At 33.7% G+C, this 19375-nt stretch overlaps 1 protein-coding gene and 1 long non-coding RNA gene across 6 annotated transcripts in view; one reads left to right on the top strand and one right to left on the bottom strand.

The window, feature by feature from the left end:
• The window catches only part of LOC126736543 (uncharacterized), a 736497-nt gene that overhangs the window by 679697 nt on the left and 37425 nt on the right, over nt 1-19375 (bottom strand). The window lies entirely within an intron of this gene.
• LOC126736547 (uncharacterized) lies at nt 2598-5862 on the top strand. The gene is made up of 4 exons (XR_007660692.1): nt 2598-2833; nt 5117-5348; nt 5425-5700; nt 5761-5862. It is a non-coding gene; the product is annotated as an uncharacterized LOC126736547 (long non-coding RNA).

Here is a 19375-nt window from a genome sequence, read left to right as displayed (position 1 = left end):
CTGACATATTCGCAACGTTTAAGATAGTTACACTTAAAAAGTATCAAATACATTGAGCAATTAGGCTCAAATAAACTCAGCAACTTTCTACACTTAGATTCAGCTTTTTTACACAGATAGGTTCAGCTCTATACTTGTTACATTATATTGAAACACTGGAAGTAATAGATACTGAAGTATTGAGATGATTTTGTGATGGAACACATGAAGAACTCGGATGCCGTGCATGCTTAATAGTTTTGGCTTTAAAATATGTGCCTTAAAAGAAATCCAGCTTAGGTTCCCAGTCAGAGGCTATAAATTTCTTCCTACGTATACATTTTTCGATCGTCTTAGAATTGTTTACGCAGAAGCATAACGCAAAATTATTTAAAGAAAATTACTAGTATTTCTGAGTAGAGGAAAATTTTAATGCAGAACTCTGTAATAAGTACAGTGTCATATAAATATTAAAATAGTGTTTTAAGATGAATGATAACCCATGAGATTCTGAAAACAAAATATGAACCTCCAGGGATATTGGAAGAAATTTGTTTATAGTGATTTTAAAAATTGACCTAAAAAAAGAAAAAAATATTAGCTCATCTGATAGCACAATAGTCTAAGCTTAATGCAAATAACAATATACCTACATTAACAAACAGCTTTGCATTATAAATTAAACTATATACAAGGTGGGGAATTAAAGATCAGACAAAACAAGTTCTTCCTTCCACTTAAATGGCGGTCCTACTTATAATGCGGTTATGGCAAAAAAATTTTTGACAAATACTTTTCCTAACCGTCTTATTAGTGACACTGATGATATTAAATGGCCTCCTAGATCGCCAGATTTATCTCCAAATGACTTTTATTTCTAGGCTTATCTTAAGGAAATCATTTATGAACACAAATTTAGTAGGCCAACAAATTTAGAGGAGAAAATTGTTGAATGTGCCATTTTCATTTTTTCAAACCAGAAACTCTTTAAGAAGTACAATCTGGCTTTTATAATAAGTTAACTTATTATTAAACTTATTGTTTTTAAGCCTCTCATTTTAAGATTTAATTTTTATTAAGTTTAACCATTAAGTACCATGGTAGGGCAGAGTTAGGTACGAAGATCAAATTCACCCGTTTATACTATAAGTGTTTGTAGTTTGTAGTGGGATAAGCGAGTAATTTGAAATGGCTAGGTCTAATAAAGCTCTGACACAGAAAAAACTTGAAGCGGAGCAAAAAATTAGAGACAAAAGATCAGATTCTCACATAATGTGCTCACTCTTAAGTTGATTATTGTATCGGTTAATGCTATAGATATGTATGGAAAACTATTTTTATCTGATAAGATTCGAGTTTTGTCTGTCTTGTTGATCCCCACAATGGATTTTGAGCATTTAGGTCTCCTAATATTATTAAATTTTCAAAATTCTTTAACGATCAAGAAATTGTACCTTGGTGGCTATATTGAGTGGACAATTTCCATATTAATATATGGACATTTCTTGGTATTATCAAGTGACTACGGATCATACTGTATGGAATTTGTTAATTAGTGAGGAATGCAATGCCTCCATAATTTTACCTGCTGACCTATATTTCTATTCTGTAATTGTTGAATTGAATTTTTTCACTTTGTTTTTTCATTTCACGGCCTTTTGTCTTTTTCATTTTATAGTGTGTCTAACCTATAATGTCTTTAAGTATTTTAAACTAGGTTATCTTTTTCGTCAACTGTGGCAAGATTACCTAGATCTCGTCTGCTAACTTCCTGGAGTTGTGGTTTTTCATATATTCTGTTACCATATTTCCTGTGGTGGATGGAGCTCTGTGGCTTCTGTAAATGCTTTTTGTCTATTTTGTCGCCGAGGTAACACTGTTGGACTTTGAGTAGATGTGTTCTTCGCTAGCTTCTTTCTGTGGTGCAGTTCAACAACCGTGTCTGTTGATTTTTTTAAGTTCGGGATATTTTTTTGGCTAAATTTTTACCTGATTTTTTCTAATCTATTTATTGCCTTTTTGTTTGGGTTGGCAGGTTTATACTGCAAATAAAACGGTCGATAATCAATTATTTTATTTTAGAAGAAGAAAGAATAGTCTCGACTGACTAGTTAAAAAGTAATTATTTTTTTAAATTTTGGGGATGCAGTCAAAGTAAGAAAATAAATAGGCCTAGGATATGCCAAACCCTTTTATATATTGTCTAGCTTTCGAACATCATTGCACTATTACTAGGATGCACTGCAATTTAACATGATAAGAAAAAAGAGATAAAGGAAACGGGTTTTAAATAAATAAACAAATTACGCACCAATGTGGGTCTTTTTAAGAACTTTCGCGCATTACTGGATACAATATTTAAAAATATTTATATTTCATTTTTAAATAAGCCCAAATTGAGCAAAATCGGATAAGTGTTTTAAAAGTTATAAACATTTAAATAATTACACTTTCACTACCTTCCTCTACTTTACAAAGGTCGGTACGCCAATGTTGACCAAAATGATGGAAAATATTCCAAGGTTTCTAATTAAGTTAAAAAAGGTACCTTCAGATGACATTTTCAGGAGAAAATTAGAATTGAATTATTGACGTACTGTCAAAACAAAGAGTCAAAAACGTGCAATTATTTGCTAGTCTCACTGCTTTTTTTCATTCAAAACTGAAATCTATATCTATGTTGTATCTAGACAAAAGATCTGATGGATAGTAGCAGTGAGTTTTGAAAGGAGGCTAGTGAATTCAGTGATCACGAAACAGACAGGGACGTGTGTGAAGTGAATCTTAGCTTACTCGAGAGATGCGTTTTATGGCAAAAAGTGGGCTAAAACTCTTCCCGCTTCTTCTCGTACACGTAAGCATAATTTAGTTAGTCATTTACCTGGTATTATTGAAAAAACTCGAGCTACTGTGCCAAGAAAGCCAGTTGATGCTTGGGAATGTATTATTAGTGACAAAATGGTACAAGAAATTCTTGAGAAAAACCAATGAAAGAATAATTAATATGGCTTCTAAATATAATTTGCAAAGTATTCTTAGGTTTTTTATACTTAGCTGGGGTATTTAAATTCAATGACAAAGACCTAAGGTCGTTATTTGCTACTAATTGTATAAGTATAATGTATAAGTACGTGATATATTTTGAGCCACCATATCACTAAACCAATTTTATTTTTTGTTTGCCAGCCTTTGTTTTGATGACCCAGCTTTTAGAGAAGAACGCATTGCACAAGGAGATAAACTATTTATAACTAATTGTCAGTCCAATTATACAATATATTATATAATATCTAAAAAATAAGTCACACAGATACGGTCTAACGATGCAGTGCTCGGTAGACTCTAAGACACATTATTTGCTAAATAATGGTTTTATATACAGATCGTGTTTTCGTTCGTTACTTATAGGAAACCGCATAGAGGCGAAATGTTGCAACGTTGCGCGTGTACGAGTGCCTGCGGCAGAGCACCGTCCCGGCCTGCCCGAGGAAGGGATTAGTAAACATCTGACTTTCGTGGGAGTTGTGCCGTTTGGCGACAAAATGTCCCAAAATATTACGCGAAAATCCAGGCATTCTTAAAATTTTTATTCTAATGCGGGTTTTACAGACATGACAATGTGTAAAACCCGCATAGAATTGTAATCTTAAAGTGTTTAATATGCTGTGTTTTGCATAATGAAAATTAAAGCGTTATTCTAATAAAAAATTAAATATCAACTCTGATAAAAATATAATAAAAAATCAGAAATAAAACTCTAATAAACATACTTAACAACATATCATTTTTTAAATAAAAGGCTCAAATAAACCGCCTTCTTTCGCTAAACAAAAACTTAACCTATCGTAAAAGCTATTTCGCACCTCCAAAAGAGTTTCAGGTAAAATGGAATTGGCACCTTCGGCAACTTTCGCAACTCCTCTGAATTTGTTGGCCTACTAAATTCATGCTTGTAAATGGTCTGCTTAAGGTAACCCCACAGATAAAAGTCATTTGGAGACAAATCTAGAGATCTAGGAGGTAATTTAATATCGCCAGTCCCACTAATAAGGCGGTTGGGAAAACTATTTGTTAAAAATTCTTTTACCCTAGCCGCGTTATGAGCAGGACAACGATCTTGCTGAAAATAAACCGATCCCAGGTCTACATCAGGTAGGATTTGAATGGCAGGAAGAACTAGAAGGATTGTGTTTGCCATGTAACGGAAAAGAAGATTCATCAGAAAACAAAATATTTTTTAAAAAATATTCGTTTTCATTTGCCTTTTCCATCATGGTTTCACAAAATTTCATTCTTCGCCACTGGTCTTCAGGAAATATTTCCTGAGTTTTTGAATACTTGAAACATTTGTACCCATATTTTTTCCAGATACGAGCAACAGTTTTATTGCTCATTCCCAGTTCCTCTCCAACACTTCTAGTGGACCATGTCGAATCAAGTTCTAGGGTACTGCAAACCATTTCTTCCCGCCGTTCTATATCCTGGACCACTTCAACAGGTGGTTCTTGATTGTGTGGCATTTTTTACAATCTTGAAGACAAAAAGATGTCTCAAAATTTGTAACCACATTTAAAACCGTTTTTGCGCAAGGAATCGGTCTATTCTCAAATGTCACTGAAAACAAATCTCTACATTGTACTGCCGAATTGCCTCCATAAAACCATTTAATTAGTTGAACTCTTTCGGAAGGGGTATAAACAGTCATATTGAAAAAAACACGAAAACAACGCTCAAAAATTATTAATGCAACGTGCAGTAACATAGCAAAGTGAGGTCTGCTGACTCCCGGTTAAAAAAATAAAAACGAAAAATTCCGCCGCCTGCAAGCCGCAACCAAGTGGTGTTGCGATTATTTTGGGTAATATGTAGCTCACGATAACACGATCTGTATACTGGAATGGATACACACAAAACAAATCCAAATTTATCGATTTCTACTCTAATGCGTTGACACTTATTCCACTCATATCTGGTAAAAATAGAAACATAACAGAAGATAATTGGTTTTTGTCCCTTGAACTCATAAAGGAACTAAAAAGCCACATGTTGGAACTCTAAAAAAATAAAAAGGAGGTCCCTTCTGCATTTTAGCCCTAAAAGGACAGGCCACCTAATTCTGCTCTGTTTGTATTTACAGGAAACCAGAGTGTTGTATCTTTTGTTCCTAAGAAAAATCGTGTGGTGTGGTTAGTATCGGTATGCATCATTCCAATATAATGATTCATGGAAAGCCAGACATTGTAAATGTTTACAGTCAGGCAAAAGGTGGGGTGGACTCAATGGATCAGAAATGTGCATGCTACAAAACTGGCAAAAAAACTCGTAGATGATCTCAAGTAATATGGTTTTACATTTTGGACATTGCAGAAGTAAATGCTAACGTCATTTTTGATGGAGTTCAACGAATTCAAATAATGGAAAGAAGCTCATTTTTAACTATTTTAGGGCAAGAACTTATTAGGGCTCATTTGACTTGCAGAGTTCAGCAAATAAATGTTTCATGTTTACCGAGAGAACTTTGTGGTTTAATTTTTAAAGTTTCCGGAATTCAAGAACCAGTGCCTGCCGCTTATCCAGATCCACAACTAGGAAAAAAGGGGGGAAGATGTAAAACATGTCCATATTTAAAAAAACAAAGAAGGAGAGCTCAACGTGCGATAACCGTCGACAATTTATTTGCAAAAATCATGCCTGAACGAAGATGGTATGCAGCGTTGAAAAGTAAGGTCAAAAATATGCTTCTCATTTTTTAAATACGAACTCTAAATAATTTTTTTTTAGGTAGCAGTTAGAATCCCTAAAATTTACCAGTGGATACAAAAAATTGCAGTTTTTGCAATTGCAATTTTTTTTATTTTCTTAATAAAGTTATCACAATTAAGCAAATTCGTTTCTTTTTCATTGAAAAATGGAAAAATGGTTTTTGGATATGTCAGTTAAGGGTTTATAGTTGTTTATTTCTATTAAAATAATGCTTTAATTTTCATTATGGAATACACAGCATAATGCAAATTTTAAAATTAGGAAAGTATGTGGGTTCAACACTAATGTACGTAAATCATGCGTAAGAAAAATATTTTAGGAATGCCTAAACTCTCGTGTAATATTCTGCGGCATTTTATTGTAAGTAACATACTTACCCCCGTCAAAGTCAGACGCTTACCAACGTCGTACAGAAAAACTTTTTTTTTTAAAACATTTTGTCCTTAAGCACTTTTATGCGTAATGATCGATTCCCCAACCTGTATATTCAAGTCAAGCAAAATTAGATAAAGTAATTTTTTAATTAGAAAAATTTGTATATATAACCAAAATATTATATACGAAGTCTATAATATTAAGATTTTCACGTACACCATAATTAGCTTGGATAAGTTCACGAATGTGTTTTTCGTAATAATCTTGGAATTATGTATAACGGATTTATTCGGTTTTACTTAATCGTGTAAAAACTAAGGTTAGAACGGGAAATATAACTCACAGATCCAGTATTAACAAACGACTAACTGTATTATTACTCATCCGTTGACAGTATGGTTGACATAAGAGTGACACATATTAGGACAAGTTCACATACAATTTATAACGCAATGCAATAAGTTGCTACATGTATTAAAAACATTATATTATTCTCATTATATAAAAGCATAATATTCAAAAAATCGCTACTCAATTATTCTGTTTAAATTTAAAATCTTAAACATATTTTTAGAAACAGGAAAATGATTAATTCTGGCTTGCCGGACACTCGTCCATTCATTTCACGCATCGTCACTCTGGCCCTCATCAGCGTGACAGTACGTAAATCTGCCCAAATTTTCAAAGAACCATCTAGCGTGAAAAATTTACGATCCGCACGCTCGCTGGCTTTTACTTTTAACATCCTGGCAATGGGCCAACATTATTTTTTCGGCCATATTTTAATGCAACACTTAAGTAAGGTTTGATATTTACTACGGATAAATATTATGTTATTAAACATTCTTATGATAATTAATGGTAAAAACATAATATGATACGGAAAATATCCGAATAAGCGTTTGTATTGGTCCAGAAATTTGATGTTCGCACTGTTTTATCTGAAAGCATACGTCTAAATAGACTGGCATTAAGACAACTTCATTTGAATGATAACAAGAACATTGATAAAATGATCGTTCCATCAATATAAACTGAGTCTTATCATTACACAACTAACTAGAACATTTCACGAATGTATAGTGATCAAAATTTGTCCATAGATGAGAACATGATCCCATATGATGGAAAACACTATGCCAAACAATCTTTTATAAATTGTTTTTTTATAAATTGAAACCGGTGAGATTCGATTTAAAAAATTGGGTATTATGCCATACTACGGAGATACATGGTTTTATTTGATATTTATGTTGAAAAATCCAACACTGTAAAAATCTTTAGTATTGGAGACGTTGTTCTTTCTGACTTATAAAGTCAGCAGATGTTTAATCTTTTACTGGCCACTAATTATTTTTGATAAATATTTCTCATCGCTAAATTTATTTAAACATTTGGCTGTTGAAGGTTTTATATGCAACCGCTAAAATTTAGGATAACAGTATAATGAAATGCTCTCTGCAAAACTCTAAGCAAATGGGTAAACTTCCAAGGGGGTCATATGATTTCCAGACTACTACAGAGGATGACGTATTATTTCTACGTTGAAGAGACAACAGAGTTTGCACTTCTATAACAACGTTTAGTATTGCGGAAGAAAAAGCTGTTTCGAAATGGCCCAGATAAGGAAAAAGGAAATAATTGCTCCGCAACCCCATATTTTTGCAGCATACAACATAGGAATGGATGAAGTCGATAAAATAGATCTATTGATAGGGTGTTATAAGACAAAAATGTGATTCGTAAATGGTGGTGCTCAATTTTCTTCGATCTATATGACGCTGCGATTATCAATGCTTAACTTTTTATAAAAAACTGCAGCCTTAAGACGATTGCATTGTAAATTTATTGAAACTTCAAAGATATTTAGCACACCATTTTTTAATACTACCCTATACCTTTTTGCAATTTCATTCCAAATAATGTCATAATACATAGTATCCGTTATAACAGATGTACTCCAAAATTTAAGTGTCTTAAATACAGTTGATTTTGAAGATAAACTTGATTTAGTTAATGTCAAAATATCCTGTTGTCCATTTTCTAAAAGAGATCTAGATTCAATAATCTAAATTGGATTTACATACACAAAGTTTCGGTCTCAAAAGTATTTATTAATTCTAACAGTAGGTTACACGTGTTTCGCTCATATTAAGAGCATCATCAGACCTAAAAATTAAAAACAAAGAAACTAAATACAATAACAACCTTAAAGTTAGATAAAATTGGTACCTTAAAAATCGACTACAAATAGTACATGCTTTACGGTAACATTATACACACACCCGAAATAAAATAAATTCTTAGGAATGTGATATGCCACAAGATTGCAAAAAACCAAAACAACTAAATTAAAATTGATAAAATACAAAAATGTAATATTATTATCCTGAGTGAGATTCGAACCTACTGCTAGTCTCGAAAAACACGTCAGTTAAGCAATGTAAACCACTGCACTACCAGGTCCTTGAAGATATTTCTAGTAGAAGTGGAGTATGTCAGGCAATATTGTTAAAAATGAGTCCGGGTTCAACATTAAAAACGTCGTTAACACAGTCTAGGATTGGGCTTTTCTTGACTTTGGTGATTTCTAATATTTCCAGAAGGTCCAGTTTTCTGCTTTTTTGCATTCATGCACCACTGATACATTATCAGGAACAGTAAAATGAACGTGTGACCTAAAGAAAAAGTCTAACCTACTGTTAGAATTGATACATAATTTTGAGACGAGACTTTGTGTAGTTCCCTTTAGATTAATGGGTTAGATTACTATCGAACCATTTTTAATTCCCGAAAGTGTAGGTCACGGTAGGTACTACTCAAGTACTCAGGGTAGCGATTTGATTTTTGGCGGAGAGTTTGGTATTTAAAAACTGGACCTTCTTAAATTTTGCAAAAAAAAATCTCTTAAGTTGCGTGTGGTATGTTGGTTTTGCGGCATTCCCAAATATTAACTAGTATGTTCTGGTTGGAGATTTCAATATTCTGAAACTGGTTTTAATTTTTTTGATTTTTTTATTGTTTTTAAGCAAAAAGGTTTTAATAAAATTACCTAAACATATATTTACAAGATTTCTATTACAAATGCGTAAAAAAGGAATGTTACATATATGTAAGGCTAAGCTTTACCGCTACCTACTAATTAAATAATAATAGAAATAATAAACATAAAATTACTTGGTATGAAAGCCTACATTACATGTCAGACACAGTCCACTATCGCATGTGGTTAATGTATCGATTGTGGTCTTTGCATATGGTTCTGGTACTTTGTAGCGTTTTATTTTTTTAACTAGTTTTTCTAAATTTATTTATTATTTACTTTCACATTTAAATCCTTTATAGCCCTACTATTAGATCAATATCCAAACTCTCACCTAACCCGTATAAACATTATTTAACACCGCCAAGGGACTATTTCTTATAATATTTTAACTGCTGTTATAGTAAAGTCAAATTCGCTAGACACGTGTTCTCGAAACTTTCTTCTGTGGAAAACCCTCACGCTTTAAAACCTGTTTTATACACCTATAATTCTGGTGTTTATAAGAAAGCTTTTCCAGGGTTTTCTTTTTCTGCTTATGCAAGAATCTTAAGACTGGAATGTTGACCTAACCTTAACTGATTTTTCCTCTTGACTGGATATTGTCCTAAATCACTGATCACCAATATCCCCTGCTACCACCTGACTGAAACTCAGCTACACCTTTCAAAGTGACCATTTGGTTAATCACCTAGTTCCAGTCATTATCATTTTCTTATAATAATTACATTCTGTTTAAACTCAATATTTACCCATTATTTACCTAAAACTTATATTACTTTAATACTATTGATTTAAAACTTTTGATCCAAACATTTTTTATATATATTACTTAAACTTCTTAAATGCAATTATTTTTCTAATCTTAATATTTAATGTGAAACAATTCTGATGACTACAGAAGACAATCGATATTATACGGTATAAAATATAATAAAAAGAGTCTCAATGCATTTTTAATTTGGTTCTTATGTCAGAATCAGAAAAACTATTTCATATGTTTTGTGTGCAGATTTAATTGGGAATTTTTATAGTAAACCTGATTGAAACCTGATAAAAAAGTCTTGTTCTATTCAAAATACCTTTTCAGTATTTAAAAACAACTTAATTCAAGTGGCTCTAAACAATTAAAAGGCATTGTGATTTAATTTGAGTAAGGCCTAACTTATTTTTGATTTATGGCAATGTGGTAAGTAGTTTTCAACCTACGATCAAAGGCCTACCAATATATAGCTGCCGTAGCAATATTTATTTACAACTTGTTGTACAGAGTTTCATAGTGCATCTTCTTCTTTTATAATAAGGATTCCGCCATCAAATTCGATCGATTTTTTGATCCTTGTTCAAATCGTATCTTGAAGAGTTTTAAATAGTAGCCACTTATTTCAGCTATGAAATTTGATGCCAGCTGATAGACCATAAGGATATGAATATTAACTTCATTACTGTCTATTATGTTCCACCAGCCTAGTGTGGGCTATCTTTAGCTATCTATCTTTAGGGCCTTTTTTGTTTTGTCCATTAATTTAGCGAGTAGTACGGCAGCACATAGTTCTAGTTTTGGAAGGGTAGGCCGGTTTCTTGCTAGAGCCACTTTGGATTTGGCCTGTAGTATAGTAATATTAATTTCATTTCCACTTTTCGTTATACTGTAAATTACTGCACCGTATGCCTTTTCGGACGCATCGCAGAATCCCACCAGATCAATTTCTTGGTTGTCGTATTGGATCCATCTTGGTATTCTGATTTTTGAAATGCTATTTGTTTCTTTTTGAAATTTTTGCCACTTCTTGTAGGGTTCTCCTTCGACAATGTCATCCCATGATAATTTTTGAAGCCACAGATCCTGAATGATTAGTTTTGCTCGAATGGTAAAGGGTGCTAATCATCCTAATGGATCAAATATCTTTGCAATTTCTGACAGTATCTGCCTTTTAGTATTGCTGGTTCTTGTTATTGCATTGACTTTAAAATGGAAGCTATCATCAGCTGGATTCCATAATATTCCTAGTGATTTCTTGACCTCTTCTTCACCAATTTCAACAGTGCTCTCTCTTTTAGTTCTTCTGGGATTTCTTGTAGAAGGTCTTTGGAATTGCTGGACCATTTTCTCAGTGTAAAATTACCGGATTTTAGTAATTTTATTAGTTAATTTTGAAGTTTATGTGCTTCTGTGACACTGTTGGCACCCGAAAGTACGTCATCAACATAAAAGTCTTCCAGGATAATGTTCGATGCTTTTTTAAAGTTTCTTTGTTTATCGTGAGCTAGTTGGTGAAGAGTTCTTATGACTAAGAATGGTGCCGTGCCTGTTCCGTATGTTACTGTAGTTAATCGGAATTCTTGTAGTGGTTCATCTGGATGCTCTCTCCAGACAATCCTTTGATATTCCTGATCTGCACTATCCACTTTTATTTGTCTATACATTTTTTCTATGTCTGCTATAAATCCAACTCTGTGTTTTCTCCAGCGTAGTAGAATGTCTGCCAGGTCATTTTGTAATCTGGGTCCGGTATGCATGTTTCCGTTTAAACTTTGTTTGTTGGTTGTTTTACATGATGCGTCGAAGACTACTCTAAGTTTCGTAGTTGTACTGTCTTCTCTTGTGACAGCTTAATGAGATATGTAATATTTTCCTTGATTATAGGCGTATTTGGGCACTCTTTCCATGTGCCCAAGCCTTATGTATTCTTCCATAAATTGTTGATACTGGTCGTAGAGGCTCTTATTTTTTACAAACTTTTTTTCTAATTGTTGAAATCTTGCTATGGCTTGGGATTTTGATTCTCCTAATTGCGGTGGAGACTCTTTGAAGAGCAGCTTCACTGTATAACTTCCATCCTTGTTTCTTTTTATTGTTTTTTAAAAGAGTTCTTCACACACTTGGTCTTCTGGCTTTATTTGCTGTTGACATGAGACTTCTTCTACTTCCCAAAATTTGGTTAGTTGATTATCTTCTTCTGTTCTTGATATCATGCTCTTTATTTGTAGGTGTTTACTCTTATCACTGATGATTGTTCCAGAAATAATCCAACCAAATTCTGTTTTTTGTCCTATTAGTCCATCCCGTTTTTTGAGCTCTTCTAGTATTATTTTCCCGTGTTCTTCTGCTCCTAGTAGTACATCGATTGGTCCCGTTGTATTGAATGTGGGGTCTGCCAGAATAGTATTTTCCCATTCTCCTGCGTCTATCTCGTTTAACGGATCACTCGGGAGCGCCTTCGTTATCCTTGGTAATACTAGCAATTCTGTTGTGAGTATGTAGTCGCTGGAAAATCTTGGTCTTAAGGTATGGTTCTTTCCATGCGTCTGCCGCATGCGACGGCCGCACTGCGACAGCCGCAGCATACCGCTACCCGTGTTTTTAAATGTAACCGTTACTCTCCACGCGGCGGCCACGAGCGTCAGTCGTGAAGGACTGCGATCGTTGCGGCTGCACTAGCCAAGGAGTAGTGTAGCCGCAGCCGCGAGAGCGTTCAATAGATATTGAACTCGGTTGTATGGCTCAAATTTTATATCGTCTTTTATTAAGTCCAGAATAAAGTTAAACTGTGCTTTATTCAACCTAAAATATTCTCTAAATTTCACTTCATGCTGAATCAGATGTCGATTTATCAGTGTATTATAACATCCCTCAGAACGCCTTTGTTTAAATATTGGATTTACAGGAGCATTGCTATTTTTCTTGTTGGCCAAATATGATAATATTTCGTCATCGTCTTTTTCTTCCAACAATAAATAAAGCACGAGATCATCCATCTTGCACCTAGCACCTTAAACCTTTGCTGTCGCGTAGCATCCGAAGGAACCACCCAATTGACCGGCTGCCGCATGCGGCTGTCGCAGTGTGGCCGTCGCATGCGGCAGACGCATGGAAGGAACCATACCTTTAATTGGACTTTTATTTTTGACTTGATTCATTGTCGCCGATTCCTGATATTTCGGCGCGTATTTTTTGTCTTGGTAAAGCTAATGCTTGTGCAGCCTCTTCAGAAATATATGACGACTGGGAGCCTTGATCAATTAACACTCCTAATAAATGGGACGTGCCGTCGTATGCTGTGCCTTGGATTAGCGCTGTAGCCAGTAGAACTTCTTTTTTATCGGTATTGTTTCTTTCTTCAGCTGCGTGGTGAGTGCTTTGGGGGTCATTTCTTGAATTGGTATTTCTTGTGTTCGATTCATTGTATCTAGAGTTGACAATATTGGGCCTGAAGTTCGGTTCGTTGTTCCTCTTGAAGCTGTTTTGGTAGTTCTGTGGCCTTGAGGTGGAGTTTCCATTTCTTGCGTTTGAAGTGGCTTGTCGGTCTTGATGTAGTAAAGTATTGTAGGGTCCACTGCAGATTTTGCAGTTGCTTTTTGCGGTGCAACTATCTCTCGAATTATGGCTTAAGCATCTGGTACATAGTTGATGATATTTTATCATCTTCATTCGGTCCATTGGTGATTGGCGCAAAAATAGATTGCAGCGCCAAATATTATGTCCTCGGTAGCATAGTTGGCATGCTTGATCTCTTGGGAATCTATCTTTTTTTCTGAGTTGAGCGCTTCAAGTGACTGAAATCTTCTTTTTACAAAATTCTAAAATGTCTTCTAGTGTGGCGACTTCCAGAGGGTCTTCTAAAGTTTGCTCGTAGATTTTTATCGTTTCCTGGTTCTATTTTCTGCTTATTATTCTTCCTACTATCGGGTACCATGATGACGTGTCGTAGCCTAGATTCTTAATGCCTTCTAGGCATTCGGTTGTAACATCATACAGTTGTTTAAGTTTTGGCACTGATTCGTAGGTAATTGTCGGGAACTCATATATCTTGTCTACTAATTTTGATACAATGAGACGTATGTTTTGATATCTCTGCTTCAATAAATTCCATGCTGCAGGGTAGTTTCCATCTGTTGCAAGTAGGTACTTGATAGTGCTTTGTGCTCCTCTTCAAAGAAGGGATTTGAGGTGCTGGAGCTTCTGTGCACTTGATAATTTGTCATTTCGATGAATTATCCTGGTAAAAAGATCGTCAAACGTGGGCCATTCTTCGTTCAGTCCGTTGAATGTTGGAATGTTCATTGTTGGGATGGGTGTGTTGTTTGATAGATTTTGGCCCTCCTTTAATACGTCTAGCTTCTTTATAATATCATCGTATGACCTTTTAATTAGACGGTGGGCAGATAAATATTCCTTGCTTGTAATGCCTTTGTAGAGGATCTCGTTGTGAAGTTGCTGAATGGGCCGCCATTGATTCTTGGTGTCTTCTTTCAGAAATTCATAGCGAGTTGTAGGTTTATCTCTGCAGAGTTCTTCTTCAATTTTTTCAATCAAAAATTGAAACTCTTGGACTACTACTTCTTTTCGTCTTAGTATTGCTTCGTTTTCTTAAGGCTTCTTTTCTTCTTCTGGTTTTTTGCACGTCTTCAAATGGCTTTTTAAATTATCGTACAATCCCTTAATTTGGTCTAAGTATTTTTTCGTGAAGTAACTATGACTGAATTCCCAATTTTTCTAAGCTTCTCGTCATTTTCTACAATTGCGTCCCATATTCTGTCTCCCTGTTGGTTTCTCTGAGTAATATATGATGATGTTTTTCTTAAGTTTGAATCTTTCTTTACATTGATTAGAAGTTGTTCTAATTCTCCCGCTAGCTCCTGCTGGCGGAGGGCAATTTTATTCGTTTCTTCCATGCCTTTTTCCTGGGGCGGCAGTTTCTTGTTTTAGATTGCAGATGTAAAAGTGGTCTTTTGGCAGCTTACTCCTGGCTTGACTTTAAGATGGAGGCAGCGTCGTGGGCGGCAACTCCTTTTGTTTAATTCGAAGATGGAGGTGGCGTCGTGTGCGGCAACTCGGTATTTTGGTATAAATCATCCCGCTCAAAGGACCATGAAAAGATTTAGGGAGGGTTCCCTTAAACCTTTTTTATTCCCTATTACCCTATAGCAGCCTTACTATAGGTTTAGAGGCAAGGGTGGCTTGGCCGTAATAGGTTGAGTAAAGAACCACTTGATTGTAGAATTCAATACTGATTTATTCACCCAAAACTACAACTATTTACAGTTTGACCATCGGATCTGTGTCTACGAAAAGAATGCGGGCGAAATTTTGAAGCGTTGTCACGTCTTACTGCAAAAATGAAATAGTATTGAATAAAAAGTAAATATAATGGTAAAATTAAGCTATTTAATCATAAAAAAGATAATAAATAATGTAATGCAGTTTAAACCATATTTTTTAGTTCTATTTGCTAATGTTTTGCATATTATAAAATCCAATATTGACTAACATTTATCCGAAATTCCTAATAAAACTTACAAAGCTGGCAACGTCGTGCTTTCGCAGAAGCATCTCGCTGTTTGGGGACAGGTGATTGGTTGATGACATCGCGGCCATTAATTTATTATTTTTATGCAGCTCTCTGTCTTTCTCTATCTTATTGGATCGCATCCTACCAGGTTTTGTGTAATTTTCGGAATAATATGGATTTCTTGCGGATTCAGTGGCGGCGGCGTATGTTAATACTTTTGAGCTATTAAACTGTTTTTATTGCTGTATTTTTAGGTACCTAGTACTTAATTTCTGACCTATGACTTTTGAGTAGTGTAGCATAGTTTAGTTTATTTGCTATTATTGTTGTTGCTGTTTTGTTGTTGTTTTGTGTTCTTTGTTTCTTTGTTGTTAAAGTTCATAATTTTTAACAGTTTTTGTGTTATTTACGTTAAAATGAATAACTTTATTCATAGCCAGGCAAGGGAAGTGATTGAGAATGTTTATAGGTAAGTAAAATGATAATAAGAGAATTATAAAGCCTAAGCACAGTTATGAAAAAAAAACATTAAAATAAAATCATAATTTATGCGACACTAAATTTCAAAAATTATGTACCTAATGTTGTAATAAATAAAAACCATATTCAATGAAATAAAACCAAGCTCGATTGCTTTACAAACAAAAAATATTTAAAGTTAATGTTGGTTATTTTGAATATAAAATGTCTATAAACATAAGTAATATGAATTGGAACGACGACTAAAAAAAATCGAATATCAGGATTATATACTTCTTGTACAAATTTTAGGGTTTGCAATGAAGAAGCTACTAATAACTTCGTTAATCTACCAGTAAAGCGCAAACTTGAAAAAGTATCTCAATATACTGGCGTAAGCATTTCAATGGTGAAAAAAATTCACAAAGAAGATGAAGAAAGAATGCGGACGGACCCCAACAAAATGCTTTTTAGTCCCGGCAAAAAAAGACCGCGAATGACGAAGGTGGAACAAGAGGACAACTTTTATTTTCAAATAGTTAAACACCTAATAAATCGAATTTATATGGGTTTAAAGTTGTGCCTACTAGCAGAAAGCTGTTGCAAAAATTGCCAGAAGAAAAAAATTTTCCAAAAATAACATCTTTAAGGTATAAATACCTAAGAGAAATAAAAAAACACCGAGTCAAAGGTCGCAATATTGTCTATTTAGATGAAACTTGGATAGACAATGACCTAATGTTTAAAAAATGCTGGCAGAGTGAGACTGTTACTGGAGTGGTTAGCAATATATTCTTCAACAGGTACAAATTGATTATATTTATTTAAATAATAATTTAAATTATACATATTATGTAGTAAATTTAATGTTTAAACAGCATAATTCGGATTATCTGTCGTGCTCTTTCCCTCGCGATATCCAGGCATCGAGTACGGCACTCTTATTTTAAGTGAATAAACTAAGTAGGTGTATTACAAATTTTGTGTTTTCTTTACTTTACTTTTATCTCAAACTTCCCTAATCTTGTCTGTCATTTTTTTATTACATATTTACAAATAAAATATTTTAGAAGACCTTAATTTCCAAATTAATATCTTACCTACAAATACCTGTTTTAAAATTAAAACCAAACCATATTTTTTAATATTTAATACATTCAAATCTGTGTAATCGGTTTATAAAATTTCGCACGTCACTGGCCATTTCATGAATGAAATGAGGCGGGTCTAGTCTACAACCACGTTCCCCGCACCGATACCGCTTAGCTACAGATTGGTTGGGCAGACTTTATATCAGTCTTAAACTAACAACTCGTGGTAATTTTCAAAACTAAAATGTTTTCTCTTTAGAATACTTCCTACATTCCCAATGATGAAACCTTGCAAATTGTTTTAAAAAACTAAACAGTTCGTGATTCGGGTGACAGATGTATGTTTTTATAAACTATACTACGCACCTTGACGGACTAACATAAACAGTTTTATATACTTAAGTAAAAAAAAAAATCTTTAAATTAATAAATTTAAAATTAAAAATGTCGATTAGACAATTTAGAATTGAAGAAAAAAGGTCTAAATGAATCACTCATAATATTTGATTGTTGAGAAGCGACATAAATAGTTTGTATACAATTGACACTCATATTATTGGTTTGTAATGGCTTCGTATACTAAGACTGACATTCTTGAACAGCATATAAGTGTTTCTCTCAGAAAATAAATCAGGAAGCTTTATAGAATCCTCTAGCGCTTTAGTGTATTAAATTTATAATAAAAGAGGTTCTACTTATTTATTTGTTAAGAGTTAGTCATTTAAGCTAATTATTAAAGCTTTCAAAACTTTTAAAGTTCTTAATCTACTTAAATCCACGTTTTACTTCCATTTAGCAGCTATAATACCTGTTAAACTTAAGAGTATTAACAGTAAATTCAAACAAAATTTAAAAAAATCGATTTATTTGATAAACAAACCTTCCTGGCTCCGTCCCGTTTTCTGAGAATAAAATAATTCGATAAAAATTACTATTGATGTTGTCACATTTTTAATTAAGATGAACAAAGTTAGCAGTAAACAAACGATATTAATCAACCAACATGACAATTTTCCAACATCAAATCCAGTTTAATTTTCATTTATTAAATTAAACGAGGCGTAGTCTATTGTAGGCTCTTTCAAGAGCGCGTCTCCTGTTTTAGTTTTGTAGTTTTGGATAAAACTTTTAATTAAATCTCGTTTTACATCCCAACGTAAAATGCGCCCGAATGCTCGTTATTTTATATTTTTGATTTAATTTTGTCTAGAGGGTAGTCCTTTTCAATTTTTTTCAATTCTCTGAATAGGACGAGCCATTAATCGAGAGCATTATATCCGTTTTATGTATGACCCTTTTAAAACTTTGAAAATTTTACCGATTTGAAAAACTAAAACTTTATTGAAGAGAAATCATTTTAAAAGGCTGTTTTTACATGTCGATGGTAAATTGGCGAAAAGGCAAGTATGTTATTTTTTTTGCAATAGTGTGGTCTCTTTACTGTGAGGAAATTCAGGTCCAAATGTTCTCAAACCAACTATGTAAAAGTGTGTATTAGGCAGAAAGCAGAAAATATGTTAAGAAAATTTATGAAAAATATAATCTTGAAAATGACAAAAAAACTATATAGGTATGAATTCTAAGCAAAAAATTTAGGATATAATAAATAACTAGCCTAAACCCTTGTCTCTGTTCGCATTGTCACATGGTGGGAAGCTAACATCCTAAGTAAAATACAAAAGATTTATTCGCTATGAATAGACTTCACGATGAACTGACATGAAATCGGCATTTTAATTTCATATTATTTACAAAAAAGTTATATCTGCTAACATTCACAGATATTATAATACTATACACATTACACAATATATTTTGTCATACGTGGCGGAGAAATAGTGTCAATCCAGAAGGTAAGTTGGATCTAAAGGCTGGTTTACACGCTAGGACTTAACGTACGTTTTATTGGATAGGACAAATTCTATCATGTAAAACAGAGTTTTACATGATGATTTACATGATTACGTATTAGGTGTTTTGTGTATGTTATGGTAAGTTTTTGTTGAATTCTCCTGTTTTCGGGTTACATAATTTTAATTATTGTTTAGGTCTGATGATGCTCTAGTCGAGCGAAACATGTAACCTTCGTTATTTTATTAAATCTATTTGTGATGCTGTAGATTTCGTGTTTTTTACCTTTTATAAAAGTGTATGACCAGCATCTTTGGGATAATGGATGAGTTTTTCGAGAGTATTGTATGCATCATTATGAAATCCTAAGATAAGTCGGAAAACTGACCACGGAAGCATATTTTTGCAAAAACTGATCCGACAAGACGAAGCGTGTAATCAAAATATTTTACGTGTCGCCAAACGTCCCATATAGCCTAGCCATCGTTTTTATCACATTTATTTGCTTACTGCTTCAATCT

The sequence above is a fragment of the Anthonomus grandis genome, chromosome 5 (assembly GCF_022605725.1).
Source record: "Anthonomus grandis grandis chromosome 5, icAntGran1.3, whole genome shotgun sequence".
Taxonomy (NCBI): domain Eukaryota; kingdom Metazoa; phylum Arthropoda; class Insecta; order Coleoptera; family Curculionidae; genus Anthonomus; species Anthonomus grandis.
This window is presented reverse-complemented; position numbering and strand designations above follow the sequence as displayed.